Source organism: Carlito syrichta, unplaced genomic scaffold (assembly GCF_000164805.1).
Source record: "Carlito syrichta isolate Samal-C Ts95f unplaced genomic scaffold, Tarsius_syrichta-2.0.1 Scaffold309724, whole genome shotgun sequence".
In the NCBI taxonomy this organism is placed as follows: Eukaryota; Metazoa; Chordata; class Mammalia; order Primates; family Tarsiidae; genus Carlito; species Carlito syrichta.
The window spans coordinates 132,295-155,067 of NW_007253820.1; the positions used below are offsets into that span (position 1 = coordinate 132,295).

The 22,773-nt window shown below is 40.9% G+C and overlaps 1 protein-coding gene across 1 annotated transcript in view; it reads left to right on the forward strand.

Moving 5' to 3' along the window:
• Positions 1-22,773, forward strand: part of RALY (RALY heterogeneous nuclear ribonucleoprotein) — a 62,204-nt gene that overhangs the window by 3,329 nt on the left and 36,102 nt on the right. The window contains exon 2 of the mRNA XM_008067620.2: positions 9,406-9,488. The gene's annotated coding sequence lies outside the window, so the exon portion shown is untranslated. The remainder of the gene's footprint in view (positions 1-9,405; positions 9,489-22,773) is intronic.

Here is a 22,773-nt window from a genome sequence, read left to right on the forward strand (position 1 = left end):
GGGTCTCGAACCCGCCGGCTCAGGCAGTCCACTCACCTCAGCCTCCCAAAGGCGCGGGATAACAGGCTGAGCCACCGAGCCCGGCTGGGACATGCTATATTTAAAAAAACTTATTTTACATATATTGGAGATGATCTCTTCTGTCAAAATTGTTCCTCTTCTATCCCTGAAACGTTCCCTTTCTCTTGTACCAGACCTTTTACTTCTTCCCCACCCTTTGATGTTCAGGCCTCAAGCTTTCCATAATATCTTCCTTAATTCGTTTCCTGGCTCCTTTCCCTAACCTCCAACTGTGGATTCCTGGTTCCCTTATAAGCCCTCCTGTAGAACCTGTTTCCTATTATAGATGGAATGCTCCAAAATAATAGCCTGGCCCAAGAGAAAGGAGCACTTTTTTTCAGACTAACTTGTAGTCATCTGGGCCAAAGTACAGTAAAATAATTCCCCAAAATAAGGACAGTACACATACCCAAGACACAATATGTGCTGATTCTTGCAAAGGTGTACCTATCATTGCATTTCTTACCAGTATAAAGTGTTTTGATCAGGTATTTCAGTACATCCCAGGGCACCTCTCTTGGCTTCTTGACTGTTTGTTTGTCTTAGCAATATCTCAACCTTCAGAGTATGATATCCAATTTGATAAATGCTCCTGTTTCTAGGGATTCCATCCCTGCTCATTTTTTACCTACATGTGCAAACCATGTATAAAATGGGAGAATATGGTCCGCTTGTTAAAACTGTATTATTGGTGCCTACTTTGATATGTAGGTAGTTCCTTATCTTTAGTCATGAGAAAGTACAAGTAGAGTTCCATTGCCTTGCTAAGCTATGGTGTGGCCATGTGCTCTTTGAGCTATGGCCAAGCCATGTTTTCTTACGCTGTGGCCCCCTTCCCTACCTTGGGGAGGTGAATCTTCTCTTTCTCTCTCTCTCTTTCCCTAATTTACTTTCTAAATAAACTATATTCTCTAATCTTAAAAAAAAAAAAAGTACAAATAGAAAGGACACTATGGAGCAGACCTGGATTCCACTAAATTCTTCTGCTTCTCAGCTGTGTGGTGTTAGATAAGTTACTTTGTTACTTAGAAGACAGTTGGTTTCTTAATGACAGGTGACATTAGGGCCTGAGCCCAACCCATGTCCATGTATGAGAACATAATGCATGCCCTAAATAGATGAAACTCAAACTAGGCAGTCTCTAGGCTGCCTGGAGGAATGTCCACAGAATACAATCTGCCTCTAAAATGGGGATAATTCTTCTGACCTTAAAAGGTTATAGGAAAAAATGAGAATAAGGCTTTGGGCATAAGACATGATACATAATAGGTAATAGGAGAGCCTTTCTCCTAGGCTCTTTTAAAAATTACTTCTGATTTATCACTTATGCCAGGCTCCTGGTAAAGGGTTTTTCCATGCTTTCTCATAGTAACCCATTTTTTAAACAACCTTTTAAAACAAATATAGGAAACTGAGGCACAGAAGATAATAAGCACCTTGCCTAAGATAACAAAGCTAATGAGGCAGAGCTTGTATTCAAACTCAAATATCTCTGATTTTAGAGCTCTTTATCACTAAATTGGCCATTATTACCTTTCTGTTACTTTTCCTGAGCAGGATGTGACTTCTGGCGGTTCTTAGTTTCTCTCTACTTGTCCCTGCTGGGATTTGCTTGCAAGTAGTATTTGCATTTTTTCTAGGTTGGTGCTTGACTGTCCTTTGATGACAGTGACACTGTGTCTGTCACAGCTCTTTCTAATTTTCTCAATCAGAACAGGTCACTTTAACTGAAAAGGTGGTACAACCCACTCTTATAAAAGAGACCATCCCCTCTTTCCTTCTTTACCACTTTCACATCAAGCTAGTCATAGAGTGAAACAACCAACCTGTTCTTGTTAGTTTTGTTTGATTTCCTGAGAGTCGATATAATCACCTTCATTTTACAGGTCTGAAAACCAAAGTTCAGGAAGGTGAAATGATTTTTTCAAGATCACACAGTGAATTAGAAGCAGAACTGGAACTAGTACTTGGGTTTTCTGACTCTTGCCCAGTACTTTCTGCTAATGTAGAAAGAAGGAGTGATATATGTGTATGATATGCAGATCAGACCTAAAGAGAGTTGAACTGTAGATCTAGACCCAGGGTCTGCAGAGTTCTGAATGCCCCTTGCCTCTTCCACATCTTCACCTCATTCACTCGTACACATTTGGGGAATTCAGCAGAAAGGGAGAAACACCTTCCTCTTAGAGATGGTGTTTCAACAAAGCTTTCATATCAGGGAATTGTGGGGAAGGGTCCGGAGGATGTCAGTATCCCCTTATCCATAAGGAAGGATATATTCTACAGGCTAATTAGCCTGGAATAATGCCAACAAAGAAGGAAGCAGTACACAAGGAAGAATCTGCCTGTCTTCTGACCTCTGCAGGCTTCAACCTAAACCAGGCAGGGCTTTGGGGCCTGACAGTAGTGAGGACTGTGGATGGGAGCACTGAGGATCTTGTCATTTAGTGCTTCACATTATCTCCTTCTGACAGATTTAATCTGGGGTTTGGACAAACAAGTTCCCTTCATTTAATATTTATAAAGAATTCCTACTGCAGCTCTGGAATCAGAAGAAAAAAGAAACATTTGCCGAAGTCCAGGCCTCACACATTTCTCCCTTCCCAGGCTTCTCCTTCCTTGCCTGCTCTTGTTTTACTCCTTTCCTTTCCCTTTCTTTTCTCTGCTCGCTGCCCAACATCTCTTCTTAGCATTTTCTCTCATGTCTCCCTAACTTGTGGAAACAAAAATGAGAAAAGGGTACCTTCAACCAACAGATCAGAATATAGTTGATTGATATAAATGCTGGGGCTGAGACTGAAAACATGGAGCTTGAGATTTTGGACTTGACTTCTAGTCCCCATAATAAGGGTTCATGGGACAGGTGTTTATTTATTCCTTTATTCACTCACGTGTTCCCCAAATACTTAGTACCACCTGCCTCCCAGGCTCTGTGTCAAACACTTGACCTGTTACAGTTAATAAGACCTTAATCCTGCCATAAAATCAGTCTTATGAGGATGACATAGCCGCAGCAAACAACCCTGTTGTGAGTAGCAACTAGTCTGCCATAGCTGTAGGTGGTGAAAGAATTCACCCAAGTCAGATCAGAGTGGAAAAGGACAGGTTTACTGAGTGCACTGCAAGGGAGCAGGGGCAGGACAGTGATGGAAGATCTGTCTGCCTGGAGCCAGCGGTTTGAGGTTCTTTGTATAAGGGAGCTTTTTACAAGGGAGCTGGCCTCTTTTCCATTCTCTCCATGCAAATAAGGAATTGAAACATAGCAGTTCTGATTGATTGATATTCTATTTTGGTTGTAGGCCACTCATTGGTCAGTTGGAGGTTAGCGTAAACTGGCTCTTCCACAAACCTCCTTTCCCCATTCAAACCATGAACCTTTAAATCTGGTCTTCCTTTCATGTTGCTATTTAATGAAGTAAGGCAGATCCTAAAGGGAAAGCACATAGGCTTTGGAGTAAAGCAGACCAAGGTTCAAATTCTAACTCTGCTACTTGCTAGCTGTTTGATCTTGAATGGCACAGTTAACCTCACCTCTCTTCGGTTACTTCGGTTGTTGTATAATGGGTATGCCATCACCTATTTCACAGGGTGTTATGAGGATTAACAATTTAACACCTAACTTGTAGCACAGTAGCACCCCTTGTCTCTGCCACCCTGCATCAAGGCCTGGCTTAAGTCTTTGCTCCTTCTGTAAAGCTACTGAGGCAACCCCATATCAGACAGATTTGTTTCTCTGCTTTCACAATACGGGGGGGGGGAGAACCCAAAAAACCCTGGAATTTATTTACCAAAAAAAATGTGTATTCTTACATGTTTAAATTTCAGTCACCTTCAAAGTACTCTCCATTTGATGCAATATACTTCCTGAGATACTTTTTCCACTCCTCAAAACAGTTTTTGAACCAAAACAGTTTTGATGCCTTTTAATGCTTCTGCTGTTTTCCACTTCTTCCACATCAGCAAAACATTTCTCTTTGAGGGTTTTTTCCATCTGGAGAAACCAAAAAAAAGTTGCTTGGGGTGAGATCAGGTGAATAGGAAGGGTGGGGGATGGGGGTCATGCTGTTGTTTTTTTTTTTTTTTATCAAAAACTGCTGAACACTCAGTGAGTTGTAGGCAGGTGTGCTTGTAAATCACCATCTTGAAATGGGCAAACACATTGAAAGAATCTCCAAAAACCAATTCACTGAAACTGTATGCAGCCTCTTACAACAATGTTAGGTACACTGATGCTGATGGGTTCCTACATCACTTACCTAGGCAGGGGAGCCTGTACTATAAGGGGCCTGCCTTCTAAAAAAATAATTCTAGTGGGTTTTTTGCTCCCCATCCCACCGTACATAATAGTCTTTGAACTTTCAGATCCTGCCTAATGTTCTTAGTAGTCCTTTCAGGGAAGTTGATATAGGCCTACCCTCAGCGCAAAGTGCCTAAGGATAAGAACTCTTCTCAATCATCCCTGCATCCTGCATAACCCCTAACTCAGAGCTATGTACCCAATAAGACCAGTATCTGGAAATATGTTTTGACTGATTGAATAGAAGGCTCATTTACGCACTCAGTGTTTTTTAGCCGACAGAAGGAGCTGTTAAAGACCTGACTTGGAGTCTCTCATCCTAACTCACCCCCTTTCCTCACCTGTTATGACAAATTGATTGATCTGATTCTCACAAAATCCCTGTATTGACAGTATGGGACTTGTATCCTTGTCTTGCAGAGGAAGAATCTGAGGTGCAGATTAGAGCTCAGCTCTCTTGCTAGGGGATAGATCCAGACTATAGATAAGAGTAGGAGGAATGGAAACAGAAATCTTAGAACTGATTTCCACTCTTCATAAGCAGTAGGAATCTCTATAAGGAAGAAAGCAGCAGGGGGGAACTATATTCTTGAGGCCTTAGTTGGTGAGGCCATAACTGAATATAGCCACAAGACAGAATTGTTTCAAGAACATGGCAGAGAAAGAATAGCGAGAAAAGGGTTCAGGATAATGTCAAGGCCTTGAAGATTAAGAAGAGTTTGGGACTGGGCATGGTGGCTCATGCCTTTAATCTTAGCACTTTGGGAGGCTGAGGTGAGAGGATTGCTTGAGTCCATGGGTTTGAGACCAGCCTGGGCAACTTGGCAAGACCTCATCTCTACAATAAATCAAAAATTAACTGGGCATGGTGGTGTGTGCCTGTAGTTCTAGCTCCTTGGAAGGTTGAGGTGGAAGGCTCGCCAAAGCCCAGCAGGTCGAGGCTGCAGTGGCCGGGAATGTGCCACTGTACTCCAGCCTGGGTGACAGAGACTCTGACTCAAAAAAAAAAAAGAATTTGGATATATGCAAATAAAGAAGGGCATTCCAGTGAGACAGCAGCATGGACAAAAGTATGGGAGCTAGAAAGCCCACAATAGAGGTAAGGCAGATTATGGCATACCTAAAAAGCAAGGCTGAGATGATTGGGAGCCATGATATTTTTTTGAGCAGAGGAATGGCATTAGGACCATTAGTCTGGCAATATGGGTCCAGTAGATTGAAGCAGGAGAGTAATGGGAGACTAGTGAAAGAGAAAACAGGGGAAAGACTACTATAACAGTCTGTCCTTATAATGTCAATAAGTTTTAAGAAATAGTTCAGCAGTGCAGTCAAGAGAAAGTATGATCTTGAACCAAAAGAAAGTTAACACAATAGGGAATAAAGAAAAACAGTTTGGATATAGAGTTCTTAGGGGAAAAAAACCACATGGGTTTGGCATTTGTGGGAATGGGGAGGGAGAGAAGGAGAGGTTGAGCGCATGAACGTATGGAGTCTGAGTACTTGAGAGAATGGATATACTAATTGCTGAACCATGGAGGATGGGAAATAGAAGATGAGTTCAGTTTGTTGACTTGTTGAATTGGAGGTGCTGGTAATCCAATCCCTTACCACCCATCCCCTAGTGCCCTGGCTTTGTCTTTTGACCTGGAGTTATAAAGATCCTTGTTCCATGTGTTTGTTGCTTTGTTCCAGGCCTCTGACAGATCTCTCTACTCATGACTTAGAGTAACTCTAATGCTATCTTTTGAAATAAAATAGTGCTTAGACCAGTAACTAGTCTATATGCAAGTATGAAGTAAATGCCTATTAAATGGTTGTTGTTATCATCATAGCTTTAAGATCACAGTAGCTAGAGATTAGAGGAGGCTCTGGAACCACCTGGCTGAAGGACTCGGGAATCATTCAACTTGTATTCAGAAAAAACCCTGGACAGTAAATGGAGAGGATGTCAGGCTTGAGTGTAAATGAGTAGGGGCCTCTGAGCCACGTCAACTAGAATTTGAGAACGTGTTTTCTGCCATCTTCTGTTTTTGAAAAGTGGTATGGTAATGTGGTTAAGAGGACAAGCTCTGGGAGTTGGACTTTCTAAGTTCAAATCCTAGCTCCACCATCTGTTAGCTCTGTAAGTTGGGCTCTATTAGCTGTGTGACTTGGGCAAATTTACTTAACTTCTCTGTGCCTCAGTTCCCTCATTAGTAAAAGAATAGCATCAATCTTACAAGATTGTTGTAAAGATGAAATGAGTTAATATCTCAAAATAGTAAGAGCCATTTATGGTAAACCCACAGCCAACATATTGCTAAACCGACAGAAATTGGAAGCATTTCCCCTGAAAGCCAGAACAAGATAGAATTGCCCACTCTCACCCCTCCTGTTCAACATAATGTTGGATGTCCTAGCTAGAGCAATCAGACAAGAGTAGGAAATCAAGGGTATTCAACTGCATCTTCCTAGCCAGAGAAGTGAAAGTCCTTTACAACAAAAACTACAAAACACTGCTCAAAGAAATCCAAGAACACACAAACAAATAGAAAAATATTCTATGCTTATGGATTGGAAGAATCAACATTGTCAAGATGTCCATCCTACCCAAGGCAATCTACACATTCAACACAATACCCATTAAATTGCCAACATCTTCTTCTCAGACCTGGAAGTGACAATACAGAAATTCATATGGTAACATAAATGACCATGAATAGCCAAAACAATCATTAGCAAAAGAAACAAAGTGGGAGTTATCACACTTCCAGACTTTAAACATTTTTATAAGACTACAATAATCAAAACAGCCTGGTATTGGTACGAGAACAGGCATGCACACCAATGGAACAGAACAAAGATTCTGGAAGCAAAGCCTCAATTTCTCAACCAGCTCATCATTATTTATGAAGAGACACTTCTCAAAAGAAGACATGAGCATCCAACAGATACATGAAAAAATGCTCAGCCTCACTAATCAAAAACCACTGAGGGGAGGAGAACCGATTCAGTAAATGGTGCTGGGGAAACTGGCTGACCACATGCGAAAAATTGAAACAGGACCTTTACATATCACCATACACAAAAATCCACTCTAAATGGATCAAAGACCTAAACATAAAACCTCAAACTATAAGAATCTTAGAAAACGCAAGAGACAACCCTACGGAAATTGGAATAGGCAACCAACTCCTGACCAAAACCCCAAATGCCCATACGATAAGAGATAAGATAGACAGGTGGGACCCCATCAAACTGAAAAGCTTCTTAAGAGCAAAAACATGAAGAGAGCGGGAGACAACCCACAGAATGGGAAAAAATATTTGCCAACTTTATAACTGACAAAGGCCTAACATCTAGGATGTACAAGGAACTCAAATGTGCTGAAAGGAAAAAAATAAAAGCCCTATTAAAAAGTGGGCAAAAGATTATTTATGAAGAGACACTTCTCAAAAGAAGACATGAGCATCCAACAGATACATGAAAAAATGCTCAGCTTCGCTAATCATCAAATAAATGCAAATTAAAACCACACTGAGATACTACCTAACTCTAGTCAGAATGACCTTCATCAATAACTCAAAAAACAACAGATGCTGGAGAGGATATAAAGTAAAGGGAATGCTTCTACACCAATGGTAAGAGAGTAAAGTAGTACAACCTCTGTGGAAACAGTGTGGCGATTCCTAAAAGATCTAAAAATCAACCTTCCTATGACCCAGCAATGCCCCTTCTGGGAATATACTCAGAAGAATCATTCTATAAAAAAGATACCTGCACAAACATGTTTATTGCAGCATTATTCACAGTAGCAAAAACATGGAACCAACTGTGCTGCCCATCAAAAATAGACTAGATTTTTAAAAAAAGTGTTACACATACATGATGGAATATTATGTAGACACAAAGAAGGACAAAATTATAGACTTCACAGCAACTTGGATTCTATTGTTTCTATAATACTCAGTGACCTATCACAGAAACAAAGAACTGAGTACCACATGTTCTCACTCATAAGCAGATCCTGAACATTTATCATAATGCTGTAAGAAAGGGATTGGCAGTAGCAGGAAGCTGCTGGGGTGGGGGACACACACGTCAATAAGCATAACTGATCCAAACCAGGAGAAGTGGGGACCAAAGAGAGGCCCAAACTTTACCTGTACAGTGACCACTTATGCACCTAATCCTGAATTGTACCCCACATCTTTAAAGTTTAAAAGAAAACCTTAAAAAAATAAAATGAGTTAATACAAATGAAAGGTTTACAACAGTGCTGGTATATGCTACTATTCTTATTTCAGAGTCACCTTTACCCCACAGTCCTGGGAACGTAGAGGGATTTCTCTGTTCTTCATCATCTTCACCTAATAGAGGAGGAGGGGTGAGCACAGAAATCTGAAGTCAATCTCAGAGTGCTTGAAAGTTTGTCTCAGCCTGGAGGTACCCGCCCCACAAATGAGACAGAGTTAACTCAAAAGACCTGAGTTCCACTCCCAGCTTGACCACTGACTTACTTTGATATTGGCAAGTTGCCTAACCTCTGAGCTTTTAGTTTTCTCATTTGTAAAATAGAGAACAAATTCCTCCATGTGTCTCTTGTAAGTACTTTATTCTCCCTGTCACTCCATTTTAGCTATATTGGCCCTTAAACATACCAAGCTTATTCTTGCCAAACTGTTATTGCCACAGGGCCTTTGCACTAGCTATTCTTTGGAACACTCTTCTCTCAGGTCTTTGTATGCCTTACCCTCAGGTCTTTGTATGCCTTACCCTCTCTCTTCATTCAGGTAGAGATGTTAACCCTTTAGAGAGGCCTTCCCTGGCCATTTAATCTAAAATAGATTTCACTCTTATCCCTTGTAATTCTTTCTTCCCTTTCCCTGCTTTATTTTTCCTTATATTTCTCAGCACTACTTGAAATAACAAGCTTAAAATTGTAATTACCCTGTCCTTTGCTTGGATGCAAAATGTACGAAAGCAGGAACTCTTCATGTCCACACTACACTAAGTTCATGCCTGTTCTTAACAGAACCCCTGACACACTTCTCTCTTATCTGTTATAGGTGAGCCCTATTCCCAGAGGTAGCTGGTGCTGACTCTGTAACCCAAAGGAGGAAATAGCTGGCTAGGTTTAGCCTTGGCACTGGTGAGTAAGGGTGCTTGGGAAAACTCTGGGAAAGCTTGAGCCAAGATATTGGGTAACTAGTTTGGGGATTATTTTTACCTTTAGAACAGATAACTTACAGGTAGTTACTGTCCTACTCCATGTCTAAGAGATTGAATGTTGGCACAGGTAACCTCTTGAACTGGGAGGGAGGTTGAGATTGCTCTCCCGGACTGCCACAAGAATGTCTAGGATCATTTGCTATGAATAAGGCAGAGCAGGCTTGCTTCCTTCTTGCTTCTGTCAACTACTTTCTGCTGGGGAATATCCTGGGGCTTGGCAGCTTATACCTGTCCTCCCACAAGCTCTTTTACATGATCTTAACAACCCTTAGAGACTTTTCTGACTTTATTTTCTGCTGGGACTTACTAAGCTCACTGATCAACTTCAGGAAATCCTGTAGTTTCCTCAATCCTGTAAAATGTGATTCTGAATAAGGGTGAGGATGGAGTGATAGAATAGGGCAATATGAAGAGGATGACAGGGAAAGCCTAGAGGGAAGACCACAGATGATGAGAAGGGAAGGAAAATCAACATGTTAAGAACTTTTTGTGTTATGGCTCTCATTTAATCTAAACATTTGTGTATGTGGTTTTGGAGGGTTTTTGTGCTTGTTTTTGATTTTTTGTTTGTTGTTGTTTGAGTTTTTTTTGTTTTTTTGAGACAGGTCTTGCAGTACTGCCCAAACTGATCTTGAGCACCTAGGTTCAAGTGATCCTCTCAAGTAGCTGGGATTATTGGTGTGTACTATCACACCCTGCTCTAAAACCCCATTTCATAGATGAGGAAATTGAATCTCAGAAAGCTAAAATATTTTGCCCAGGTTTATACCTGGGAATCCATAAGGCTGATGTTAGAAACCCACATCAGTCTAACTGTAGATACCATTATTCTTCCTGACTTGGCAGGCTTAACTTGGGCTGCTAATCTCTCTGTGATACTGACTTCAATTATAAAGTTCAAGAAAATAAACAAACTTAGGGATGCAGGAAGATTCAGTTGAGAGGTACAGTAGGGCAGGTAGGAGTTAGGCTTCCCTTTGAGCAGTGGAACAAAGCAGTGGTATTTCTTTTTTTTTTTTTTTGAGTTGTATTCTCACTCTGTCGCCCAGACTGGAGTGCAGTGGCTGCTCCCGGCCACCGCAGCCTTGACCTGCTGGGCTCCGGCGATCCTTCCGCCTCAGCCTTCCAAGTAGCGGGAATTACAGGCATGCACCACCACGCCCGGCTGATTTTTTGATTTATTGTAGAGATGAGGTCTCACCAAGTTGCCCAGGTGGGTCTCGAACCTGGCAATCCACTCACCTCAGCCTCCCAAAGGCGTGAGATTATAGGCTGAGCCACCGAGCCCGGCTAGCAGTGGTATTTCTAATGACGGTGCTAATAGGCTCAAAGGAAGAACCTTCAAGCAGGCAGAGGCATAGGCTAAAGGTAACTAGAAGGAGAGAAAAACATCTATAACATGAGATTTCATAAACACTTGGGTCAGCACAAGATAAGACCTGGAGAGCTGAATTGAAGTTGAAAAACCTGTGTTTTTATCTTCTTTCTCAACATATGGCCTTGGACAATCTTCATTTTCCTATTTGTAGAATTGGAATGCCTCCCTGTATCCCCACATGTCTATTGTGTGTACACAAGCCATGCAGGGATATTTTAGAGAATCAAATGAGAAATGCAAGTTGGAAAACTCTGAATTGTAAAGCAGCATGAATGAAATAAGAAACTGAGAAGAAAGCATAATCATCTGTCTTAGTCCATGTTATGTTGCTATAAAGGAATAACTGGGGTGAAGTAATTTATAAATAAAAAAAGATTTATTTAGCTCACAGTTCTGATGTCTGGAAAAGGTCAGGACTAGGTTTGCATCTGGTGAGGGCCTCAGGCTGCTTCCTTCCACGCATGGCAGAAGGCAAAAGGGAGCTAGCATGTGCAAAGATCACATGGCAAGAGAGAAAGCAAGAGAGAGGGGTGAGAGAGGTGCCAAGCTCTTTTTAACAGCCTATTAAAAAGAGTGTTAAACTCTTTTTAATAGTGGTGAACTATTACAGTGAGAATTTGCTCACTTTTTCTACTGCCCTCCAGCAAGGATATTACTCTCTTCATGAAGGATCAGCCCCTAGCTACCAAACATCTCCCATTAGGTCCCACCTCCAATATTGGGAGTCAAATTTCAACAAAAGGTTTGGAGGGAATCAGACATCTAAACCATAGCAATGTCTGAGCATCTCAGTTCTTGACCTGTTTGCCACCCTACTCCCTAGAAGTAAAAAGGAGGGTTTCCTTTTGGAAATGTGTACTGTAAACTTTCTCCCATGCACTTTTCTTCCTTTTTTTTGTAGACCCTACCCATAGCTCAATCTTTCTACAAAGTAAAGGATTCCAGGACACCTGTAACCAAAGCTAGGCAGCATTAGGAGCCACAATTGGCAGTGTGTGAATTGCAGAGTGCAAGTTTAAGTGCACTCATGAACTCTGGACGCAACACCACTGCTGGCATAGACAGTAAAGCAATTTTCAAGAGCCCATTCCAGCATGAGTTGGCACTCACTGTTTCCATCGACACATTACCTTCATCCCTACTGTCATCTTAGAAGAGGAAGGCTATTGTTTTTTTGGTCCTAGCTTCTCTGCCTGGCCCCTTTCCACCCCACCCCCCCAAATGCTAGAGAAAAGGCTGTAACCTCATATCTTATGAGGCCATGGTCATTCCAGTTTTCCCGTTATCTTACTGCACCTCTTGACCAATGATATAGGCCTCTTTTTTGTACTATGTTTAATAACAGACATTCTGTTCTTCCCTCTGTGAGGATGCAGAGAGGAGTCTGGCCCCAACATAGTGTTCTTTGACTTCACACTGACTAGCTTCAGTTTTCCCTCCTACTCCAGGCTCTTGCTGGCACCTCTTTCTTCTTGTTAATCTAAAGTTCTACAGCTTCTGATCTTTCCCTGGCATGGGTGCCATGTTTGGAGTTTATTTTTCCTGTAACCATTGCCCTGTGAAAAAGTTCTGTTACTGACTATTTTAAAATATAAATGGTTCCATGTAAGTATAAATGTATTATAATATACAGCTATCCATTTAATAGCTTATTTATCTAACAGCCTCCTTTTTCCAGAGCCCAATTAAAAAACAAGAGGAAAAAGCATTGTCAGTCTTAAATCCTTGCACAGTGCTAATTTATTCTTATTTTTACATGTTTGGTAACAGGTTTAGTGTCCTGGTTTCTAAACCGCCATAAGATTAAAAGCTGCATATAAAAACAGGGAGAGGAGCTGTTGTATTAAAGCAGCTAGAGTTGAAACATGAAAACTGACAAGAAGGGGAGGAGTAAAAGAAAAATGGTAAAAAAGAAAAGTTAAAACAGCAGTCTGGAGACCAATTAATTTAGCAGCAACAGCCCTACAAACATCTATGTGCTTCAGTAAGGTGAGGAAGGGCCAGGTAATTTCTGTGATTGTTGTAGGTTCTCTTAAAGGATAGAGTTATCAGAAAATGTTTAATTATTTATAATACTATGTAATTAGGCACTATATGCTGAATGCTCTAGATAAATATATTTCATTTTCACAATAAATTGGGAGGTAGGTGGTGATTTTCATGTTCTGCAAATTACTTGAGACAGGGAGGGACCTGTAGGCAGTGACTGGAAGAGCTAAGCTTAGAACCTGGAAGAATCTGGCTCCAGAGAACCAAGTTTTATTCTACATTGGCTCTTTCCCCATAACCTAAAACCTCTCAACCTCTTGAGCCAGTAGTTCCTTCCCCTTTTTAATACATTCTCTTATATAAATTTTTCTTTTTGATACATTCATTTATTTAGTGTATATTTACTTGAGTGTCTATAATGTACTAGGACAGTTTCAAGTGTTTGAGATAGCATTGAATGAAATAGTTTTCTCTCATTTAAGTTCTAGTGTAGTAAAGCAGATAAACAAATGAATAAATATGAAAAAAAGTAAAACAGGACAAGAGAATAGGGAGGGACTGGATTATTAAAGAAGGACTCTTTGAGGAAATAAAATCTGTGCAGAAATATACAAGAACTGAAATGGCAAGCTATGTGTTTATATTGGAGAATAACATTTCAGACATAGAATTCAAGTTCAGCTACCCTGAAATAGGAATGTGTTTATTGTGCTTAAGGAACAAAAGGAGCCAGTTTGGCTACAGATTAAATAAGCCAGGAGAAGAGTGGAATATGGAAAAGTTATGAGTGTAAACAGGGACTTTACTCTGAGTGAAACAGGAAGACATTGAAGAGTTTTGAGTAGAGGAATAACATAATCTGATGTCCACTAAAAAGAAAAAAGTTGTCTGCTTGAATGCACCAGCCAGGATCTCTAGTACGATGTTGAATAGAATTAGTGAGAATAGATAGCCTTACCTTGTTCCCAATTTTAGGAGGCAAGTATTCAGTCTTTTACTGTTAGTGATGTTGGCTATAGTTGTTTTTGTGGATTACTTTTATCAGACTAAGGAAATTCCCTTTTATTCCTAGCTTACGAAGAGGTTTTATTATGGATAGGTATTGGATTTTGTGGGTTTTATCCTTTATTCTACTAATATGGCATTACATCAATTGAATTTTGGATATTAAACCAACCTTCCATTCATAGAATAAGTCTCACTTGGTTGTAATATATGCCATTTTATATGGTATTTGATTTGATTTGTTGAAGGATATTGGTCTGTAGTTTTCTTGTAATGTCCTCTTTTGGTTTGGTATCAGGGCCTCATAGAATAAATTGGAACGTTCCCTTCTCTTTTCTGTAAGAGTTTGTGAAGGATTGGTATTAGTTTCTCTTTAACTATTTGATAGACTGCACCGGTGAAGACATGTGAGCCTGGAATTTTCTTTGTTGGAAGATTTTTTTGAGTCAGGGTCTCACTCTAGCCCAGGCTGGAGTACAATGGCACAATCACAGATCACCATGACCTCAACCTCCTGGGCTCAAGTGATCCTTCTGTCTCAGCCCCCTGAGTAGCTGGGACTACAGATGGGTACTACCATGCCTGGCTAATTTTTTGGTTTTTTGTAGAGACGAGGTCTCACTTTGTTTCCTAGACTGGTCTTGAATTTCTGGGCTCAAGCAATCCTCCCCACCTCATCTTTCCAAAGTGCTGGGATTACAGGAGTGAGCCACTGTACCCAGCCTATTGGAAGATTTTTAAATTACTGATTAAATTTTCTTCTTACTTGTTATAGGTATGTTTAGATATTCTATTTCTTTTGAGTCACTTTTGATAACTTATGTCTTTAGAAATTTATTGCTTTTTCATCCAAATTGTATAATTTATTTATTATTTATTCTTTTTTTTTTTCTTGGCCAGTCTGGCTAAAGGCTTGTTAATTTTGCTGATGTTTTCAAAGAACCAACTTTTGATTTTATTATTTTTTCTATCCAGTTGATTTCTTACTTTAATCTTTATTATTTCCTAATTTTTGCTTTTTGAGTTCAGTTTGCTTTTCTTTTTCTGGTTTCTTAAGACTTAGGTTGATTGTGAGGCATTGTGCAACCCAAACCAAACACTTTTTTGGCCTTGACTATTACTCCTATGGGTTATCAGTTTGCTCCGTCTGATGTAGTAGCCTTTGGAGAAGTATCTGAAGCCTTAGCGAGAACCTAATTCAGAAACAATAGGGGAGACATGGCATATATGTATTACCAACAGAGAGAGGGTTAGGGCTAGACCCATAGGGCTGAACCACTTGGATCCTACCTGCCCCAAGTCAGCACTGGACAGGCAGCAAAGACAGCTTTGAATAGGAGATATGAGGGTGGTGTGGCAGGAAATCAGGTGACACATGGCAAGCCAGAGCTCCCCAAGTTTCTGAGGAAGATTGCCTGATACAGAGGAGACAGCTACCCACTTAGTGGACTTCAGGAACTTCATAGTACCTTTGCAGACCTTACTTAACACCTCTGTTGCCTGTTTTGACTAAGATTCTAAACAAAGATTTTATTCTAATAAGGCTTAAAATGTAGCTCTCACGGGTAACATTGAGGTGGGAGGGGCTCTTGAGTAATACCAGGGCTTGCTGGGCACTTACTTATGATCTTTCCTTATCTGTAAACAAAGAATACGTTTCTATTCAGTCTACTGTATAAGGCACATTTCAGATAACTGCTGTATAAAATTGTTAGGTACAGTACAAATGAAAGGGACTATTAATGTTAGGAATTATAATGATGGGACCTGGGACAGAGTCTGAGAAAGTCCAAGAGCAGTAACAGTGCCTCATCATCCTTCATGGTATAAGGATGAATGCCTGACCAAGATGGATCTGGTAGCTTAGAAAGGCAGGAGGCCAGTGTAATCGTCAGATATCTCCTAGAGAATTCGGGAGTTGGGAGTATCAGGAAGGCAGCCAGAGCAGCTCATATAAGAAGCAGCGAGGCCGGGCTCAGCCTGTAATCCCAGCACTTTAGAAGGCCAAGGCAAGTGGATTGCCTGAGCCCGTGGGTTCAAGACCCATCCGGGCAACTTGGCGAGACCTCATCTCTACAATAAATTTTTTAAAAAATCAGCTGGGCATGGTAGCGCGTGCTTGTAGTTCTGGCTACTTGGAAAGCTAAGGCGGAAGGATCAACGGAGCCCAGCAGGTCAAGGCTGCGGTGGCCAGGAGCATGCCACTGCACTCCAGCCTGGGCAGCAGAGTGAGAATCCAACTCAAAAAAAAAAACAAATAAAAAGAAGCAGCTATCCCCTATTTACTCCCCATCCAAAGATTGTGGTCATGTTTTATTACTTTGGTTCCAGAAACAGCTGGTTTTCTTGAGGTTTGCTGTCAGAGCAAAGCAATAAGGTCCAGCGTGCTTGGGGGATGGAATAGCATGCACAGGGCTCTGGGCTCTATTGAATCCTGGGTACCCCTGCTTCCTTCTCCAGTTTTTATTAAAAGTAAAGAGAAGCCAGGCTCGGTGGCTCAGCCTGTAATCCCACGCCTTTGGGAGGCTGAGGTGAGTGGATTGCCTGAGCCCGCAGGTTCGAGACCTGCCTGGGCAGCAAGACCTCATCTCTGCAGTAAATCAAAAAATCAGCTGGGCATGGTAGCGCATGCCTGTAATTCCGGCTACTTGGAAGGCTGAGGCGGAAGGATCGCCGGAGCCCAGCAGGTCAAGGCTGCGGTGGCCGGGAGTGACCACTGCACTCCAGTCTGGGCGACAGAGTGAGACTCCAACTCAAAAAAAAGTAAAGAGAATCTCTCTGCCCCATTGGAGCAACAGGCCAGAGCAGGAGATCAGCCAAACAGGAGAGGAACTAACAGGTCCTTATAGGTCCTGGAACTAGAGGGCAGTTCTGGGGATGTCAGCTGTGGCAGTGAGAGACAAGCTAAATGCCTAAGAATATGGCCAAGAGATCAAAATCTAAGCTGGGTAACTGGGAAACAATAGAATAAAAGCAAGAAAATAGGAAGCCAAGCTTCATCAGCAACTGTGGTGCTAGAACCCTTAAGTAAGAGATGAATAAAGGGGACTTATCTAATGGGGCAGATGCAGGGAAGGAGAAAAACCTACTTACTAAAGATCCCATTAGCACAAAGCAGAAATTGCTTTTTTGAATTATTATTTTTTGAGTCTTCACTGTCCACCCCTCTCCCCATCGCTACTACCATGTACCCAATTAGCATAATCTGTCAATTGTTGCTATACTAAGTGCATAAGGAAAGAGACAAAGATGCCGGCAGTGTAACATCTTGAAGAAGATTAATTAGCTACATCTTTCCCACCATTGTGTATATTCTTTTAAACCTTAGGCCATATGATGTTGGGGAAAGAGAGGCAGCACATTTACCAAGATTTGAGCCTTTGCTCTGATATTTATTTTCTGTGTGACTAACTTCTCTGAGCTATAGTTTTCTCATCTGTAAAATGGGAATAATAATGCCTACTTTATATATAGTTATTGCGTTGCTAATGGATGATGAAAGAAGTGCCCACTACCCTTACCAAAGATGTCCTCTGAGGCATCTGCCTTAAACTCAGGCTTCCTAAAATCACAGTTGGTAAAACAATACTGAACTGAACCAACTTTCTTATTTTATAATCATGAAATTGAGGCTCAGCAAAGGAGAATAATGTGACCAAGGTCACACTGAATTAGTGTCAGGTGCTCTGACTCTCTCAACTTGGTGCCCTTTCTGAGCTTTATGTCATTATGTCACTGAGCTTTATAGCATTATGTCATTTCATAAGTGACCACCTATAACATGTCACTGGCATCCTGTGTCTGGGTGTCAGACTTCTCTAGTCTCCTGACATCTGGTTCCTGTGAAGCAGGCAGGCCTGTGGATGTGTGTACCCCTGTCAGGGCATAATTCTCATACACATAGTATTTTTCAAGTTTTGTTTAACTGATTAATGTGGAAACCAGCAGAAAGAAAATAGCTGAAAAACTGGATTTAGGTTGTTAGTGGAGAGGGATTGCTGAAATAAGATTGCTTTAATTAGATCCAAAATGGGCTAATGTCCTAATGAAAATTGAGGATATTTTCTCTACTTAAAAAAGGTGTACATTCTCAGTTTTCTACACATTAACTTCTGATTTTGTAGAGTTTTTAAACATTTGGGCCCTAATCATTTGTGAAGAATTACAAAATTTCATTCTTTAAGAGTGTCAGACAACTCTCAGATGCAAATAAAGAATATTCTAACATGACATTAATAAGTCACACTGTCATCTTTTTTCCTTCCACGTTTTGGATAATTTTCCTTAACATACAACCACTAAAAATGATCAAAACCTTTTGTATTAAAGCCAGTCAGAGCCATCCCAACCCAGGGAGTCGCCTTTCTGCTAAGGGCACAGACCTGACCTCTTTACTGGAATTTGTACACTCAGCAGCCATCAGCAAGTTGTTCAGCTCTCTCTCCTGCAGCCCTGCTCAGTGGCCTGGGATTTGGCCTTTGCTAATCCCTGAGTTGTTTCTTCCCCTTCCCATGGTCAAGGTTGCTCTTTCCTTGCTTGTGTTACCCCTCGGGGCCATCTTGGATGCAGAGATTACAGTTCCATCTGGAGGAAGTTTATGTTACATACAGAGCCAGTTCTACTCATAATAAAGTAGATAACTGCTTTCGTTTTGTTTTTGTCTCTGAACATGTTTTGTCCGTCTTCGCATCTTCATTGCTACCACCCAAGACCAGATCGTCATCATCTGTCACAGGGGCTATTTTAATTACCAATGCACTTACCTCTCCATGTCATCTTTGTTCCTGAAATATAACCTTCTTTCTCTCTTTGTTGGTTTTAAGACACAGATCTTATTCCTGTCATTTTCCTGCTCATGAAACCTCTAAAATCTCATCTTTTTAATGTGACAGTTGCTTCGCAAAGACTATTTCTCCCCTTTCTTTCCAGCCTTTTCTCTAACCCCTTCCTCTTTATGCTTTCTGCTCCATGGTAGTTCATCCTAGTGGGTAGGAATATTAGAGAAACCAAAGTTTGGACAGTATGAAGGAAGAAATTCCTGGTTTAGTTAGGAAGCATTCTTTTTGTGGGGTTATGTTAAGATACAATTTAATAAACATTTGTGCCAGGCACAGAAATAGGTCCTTGGGCATAAGGAGAAGCCAAACACACGGTTAAGGCTTTGGAGCCCATAGTTGTTAAAGAAAGACCGAAAGGTAAAGGAAGTGGACTCTAATGATGATCATTATAAATGGAAGCATGTGGAATGCTTTAGGAGCTTGGCAGAGGGAGACAATAACTATCCGAGAGATCAAGGAAGAGGTGACACTTGAGTTGGACTTCAAAGAGGAGACATTTGGCAATTGCCAAGGGGAGACTATAGTTTCCAAGCAGAGAGACCAGGGAGGACAAAGGCACAGAAGGTTATATGTGTTTTTCAGAGAAGAGAAAACATTCCAGTACAGCCAGAATATAGTATTTCAGGAATAAGAATGTGGCTAGAGTTGAAGTTACCAAAATAAATTGGGGCCAAATTGTGAAGAATCTATTATTCCAGGCTATTGTGTGTGAACTGTTTTACACATAGTATTCAGTGATTCATGAATTAAGTGATATGTAATTTGTCTATTTAGATGTGTGTGTCATAGCTGTGTGTTAGGATGTGTGTGTTACATTTGAAGAACCATTGCAGTGAAGCAAATATCAAAGTTGGAGTCAGGAGGACAGATTAGACCTAAGCTTAGATTAGAACTTCTGTGATGTTCACCGGTTCTGCCAGCTCATAAGTTAGTCACAACATGCCAACAAGAACTACCTTCATGGAACTTTTGATGGGAGAGACAAAGTGAGTAAATCAATAATTATTATATCCTTTCATATGCATTATGAAGAAAGATGAGCAGGATGAAGTGTTTTTTTTTAAAATGGCCAGAAAAGTCCTCTCTAAGAAGGAAGAGCATTTACAGCTGATAGAAGAGCAGGTAAAAAGGCCCTGAGGCAAGAGCATGTTTATAGAATAATTGAAAGGCAGCCTGTGTGGCTGGAGCAGCACCAGTGAGAGGGAAAGCTGCAAGAGATAAGGTTGGACAGTAGGCAGCTGAGGCCAGAACTTAGGGGGCCCTTAGGTCTGTTTGGCCAATGAGGAAATAAGGCTGGATATAGCCAGGGCCACACAGCAAGTTGAGAGCCAAGCCAAGATTGGTATTGTTCAGGTTCAGCTTCTTTTTCTTTGCACCCTGACGTCTTCTGCCTTTTGCCCAAGATTAACTTGAATCCCATTTAATACCTTCATTCTTACTCATCTGCAGCATGCAGTTCTCTTTCCCAGCATTTCTGATACTCACATTTGCTCACATGACCTGTGATAGAGTGAATTCCTAGAAAGTCAAAGCTAGAGAGATTCTTAGACATCTTTTACTTCAACTTCTGGTATTAAAAACCCAGAGAGGGCGATTGACTTGCCCAAGGCCACTTACCTAGTTAGTGATAGAACTTGATTTCCTTTCCCCAGTTCTCTTACCTCCTAGTGTTTAACTCTTCATTTCCTGTGCACTGCCTCCTTTTCTCTAGTTTCTAGCAGAAGGGAGTCAAGTTGTAACCCACATAGTTGGTAAAAGCAGCTAGCATTCCAGGATCCTCTGCCACCTGCCCTCACTTTAGCTTTTTATTTTGGTCTTTGTCATGTGAATTTACTGTTTTATTTGGACTAGTGTCTTTGAATTACTACCATCTGCAAAGACAAGCAGGTTGCTAATTCTGCATCCTTGTCCATGCTACTCCCGCACCTGAACTGGCAGCCTGCTATGCAGACTTGTCTTTGGAGCCCAACCCCACACAGTCTTATCTCCAGAGAAGCAGTGTGGAAAAAGGATAAAGTATGCAGTTGGATATATGTGAATTTGAATACCAGCTTTGGCACATAATGGTACCAAAGAAATCTTGAACAAGTTACTTGACCTCTGAGAGCAGTTTTCTCATCTGTAAATGGGGCTGTTAATACTTGCTTTATGGGATCATTGGAAAGATTATTTAAGGTATTGTAAGTGTATACACTTTATCCTGTAAAAACTCTAATTGACTCCTCCTGAAAAGCCCTCCTAAATTTTCTATAGCTAATATTTCTTGGATGGGTTTCTATGTGCTAGGTACTGTGCTAAGTGTCAAGTGCTTTTAAAATGAATCAATAGTTATCACAAAACAAAAAGTTAATTTTTTTTAATGCAGTGATCTCATTTTTTATATATTTGTGCTGTTCTTATTGTATGTAGATAGAGACCAGGTTAGGATTCAGTATATATTTATGTTTCTATTGTTGCTCTATGATTTTCTAGCCATGTAAATTTGGACAAACCTATTGACTTCACTCTTCTGTGTTTTCCCACCAGAGATCTAAAGTCCAATCACATAACCATTTGGAAACTGGTCTTGCTTATCTACTCATCTTGGAAAATATTTCTCTGTTGATGATAGAGCTGTAGCAACTGGGCTGGTTCTGTGGGTCTTGGAGAGGACAGTATGGGAGGTAGAAAACTAGATGCATAGAAGCTGTTAGATCAAAGATTGGAAATTCCTCACAAATCAAATCAGAGGTTTCTGAGGTAGGAGCAGGGGGAAGTGTTGATGTGACTCTGCTTGTATTATCTTCTAGGGACAGAGATTTGCTGACTCCGTTGAGTGGAAAGACCTGCAATGCACAGCCACCCTTGCTTCTGCCTAGGCAAGAGATAGCGTTTTGGTAGCAAATGTCTACCATGGATGGCTGTCGTTGCCCACAAGCCATCTCTCCCATTCAAGACATCAGCTGCTGGCCCTTGGACAAGGCGGCTATGGTTTGATAGAGCCCAGTCTTTGGAATTGCACATACCTGAGTGTTGTGTTCTTTAAGCTAATTCTTACTTTAACTCTCAGAACCTCTGTTTCCCTTTCTGTAAAATAGTGTTGTTTGTATCTGTTTTTGACATTGTGAGGATTCAAAATACCTTAGGTAAAAGGGTAAACTGAGGCAAGGTAGGCCAGTGCCACAGGAATAATGCAGAGAATTGTGAAGCAGAAAGAAGCAAAGTTTATTATTCACTTTCCACAGACAGAAAGGGGCCAGCACTCATAGGCAAGTGTGGCCTCAAAGGCTGGGGAACTGGGTATATTTAAAGCTCTTAAAGAGGGGCTTGGGCTAAGGAGAATGTTTAAAGTTGCACTTTTTGATGTAGATAACAGAAATTATATACATCTTGTGTCTTGACATCACCAGGCATCAGTATCTCATGACTCCAGGTGATGGACTGGAGGCTGGTCATGTAAACTAATAACAATACATGAAGGCCAGAAGTACAGATGCCTAGAAGAATAATTAGGACTGGACAGGCTTAAGGGGCTTAGAATAATTACCAGGAGTGCTGGTTTTGGTTTTTGCTAATATCAGCAGAACTGCTCAGCAAAGTGTGACAGGGCTAGAGCTGAAGCTAAAATGACTGCACTATTGCTTGAATTATTTTACCAAGTTCTTTTATTCTAAATTTCTTGGGGTTCCTACCTTTCATTAGGTAAATAGGTGTCACACAATATCTGATACTTAGTTGGGTGAATGGCAAGTTGATCTGTTGTTGTTAGCTCTTTGAAGACCAGAATCCCTAGGAGATGGCAGTAAAAGCAGGTCTGCTCTGATTTCAATCCCATGCTCTATTTTGCGGTATAGTAGATGTGAACAAACTTTGAAAAGTAGAAAGATGGTAACCTTTCTTTCTAACCCCTACTTAAGTGGCAAATTATCCCTCCCCCTTTCACAGTCACTAAAAATGCAAAGAATGTCTACTGTGAAAAGCAACCAGCCCTACCTTCGCCCTCAGAAATGCCCTGG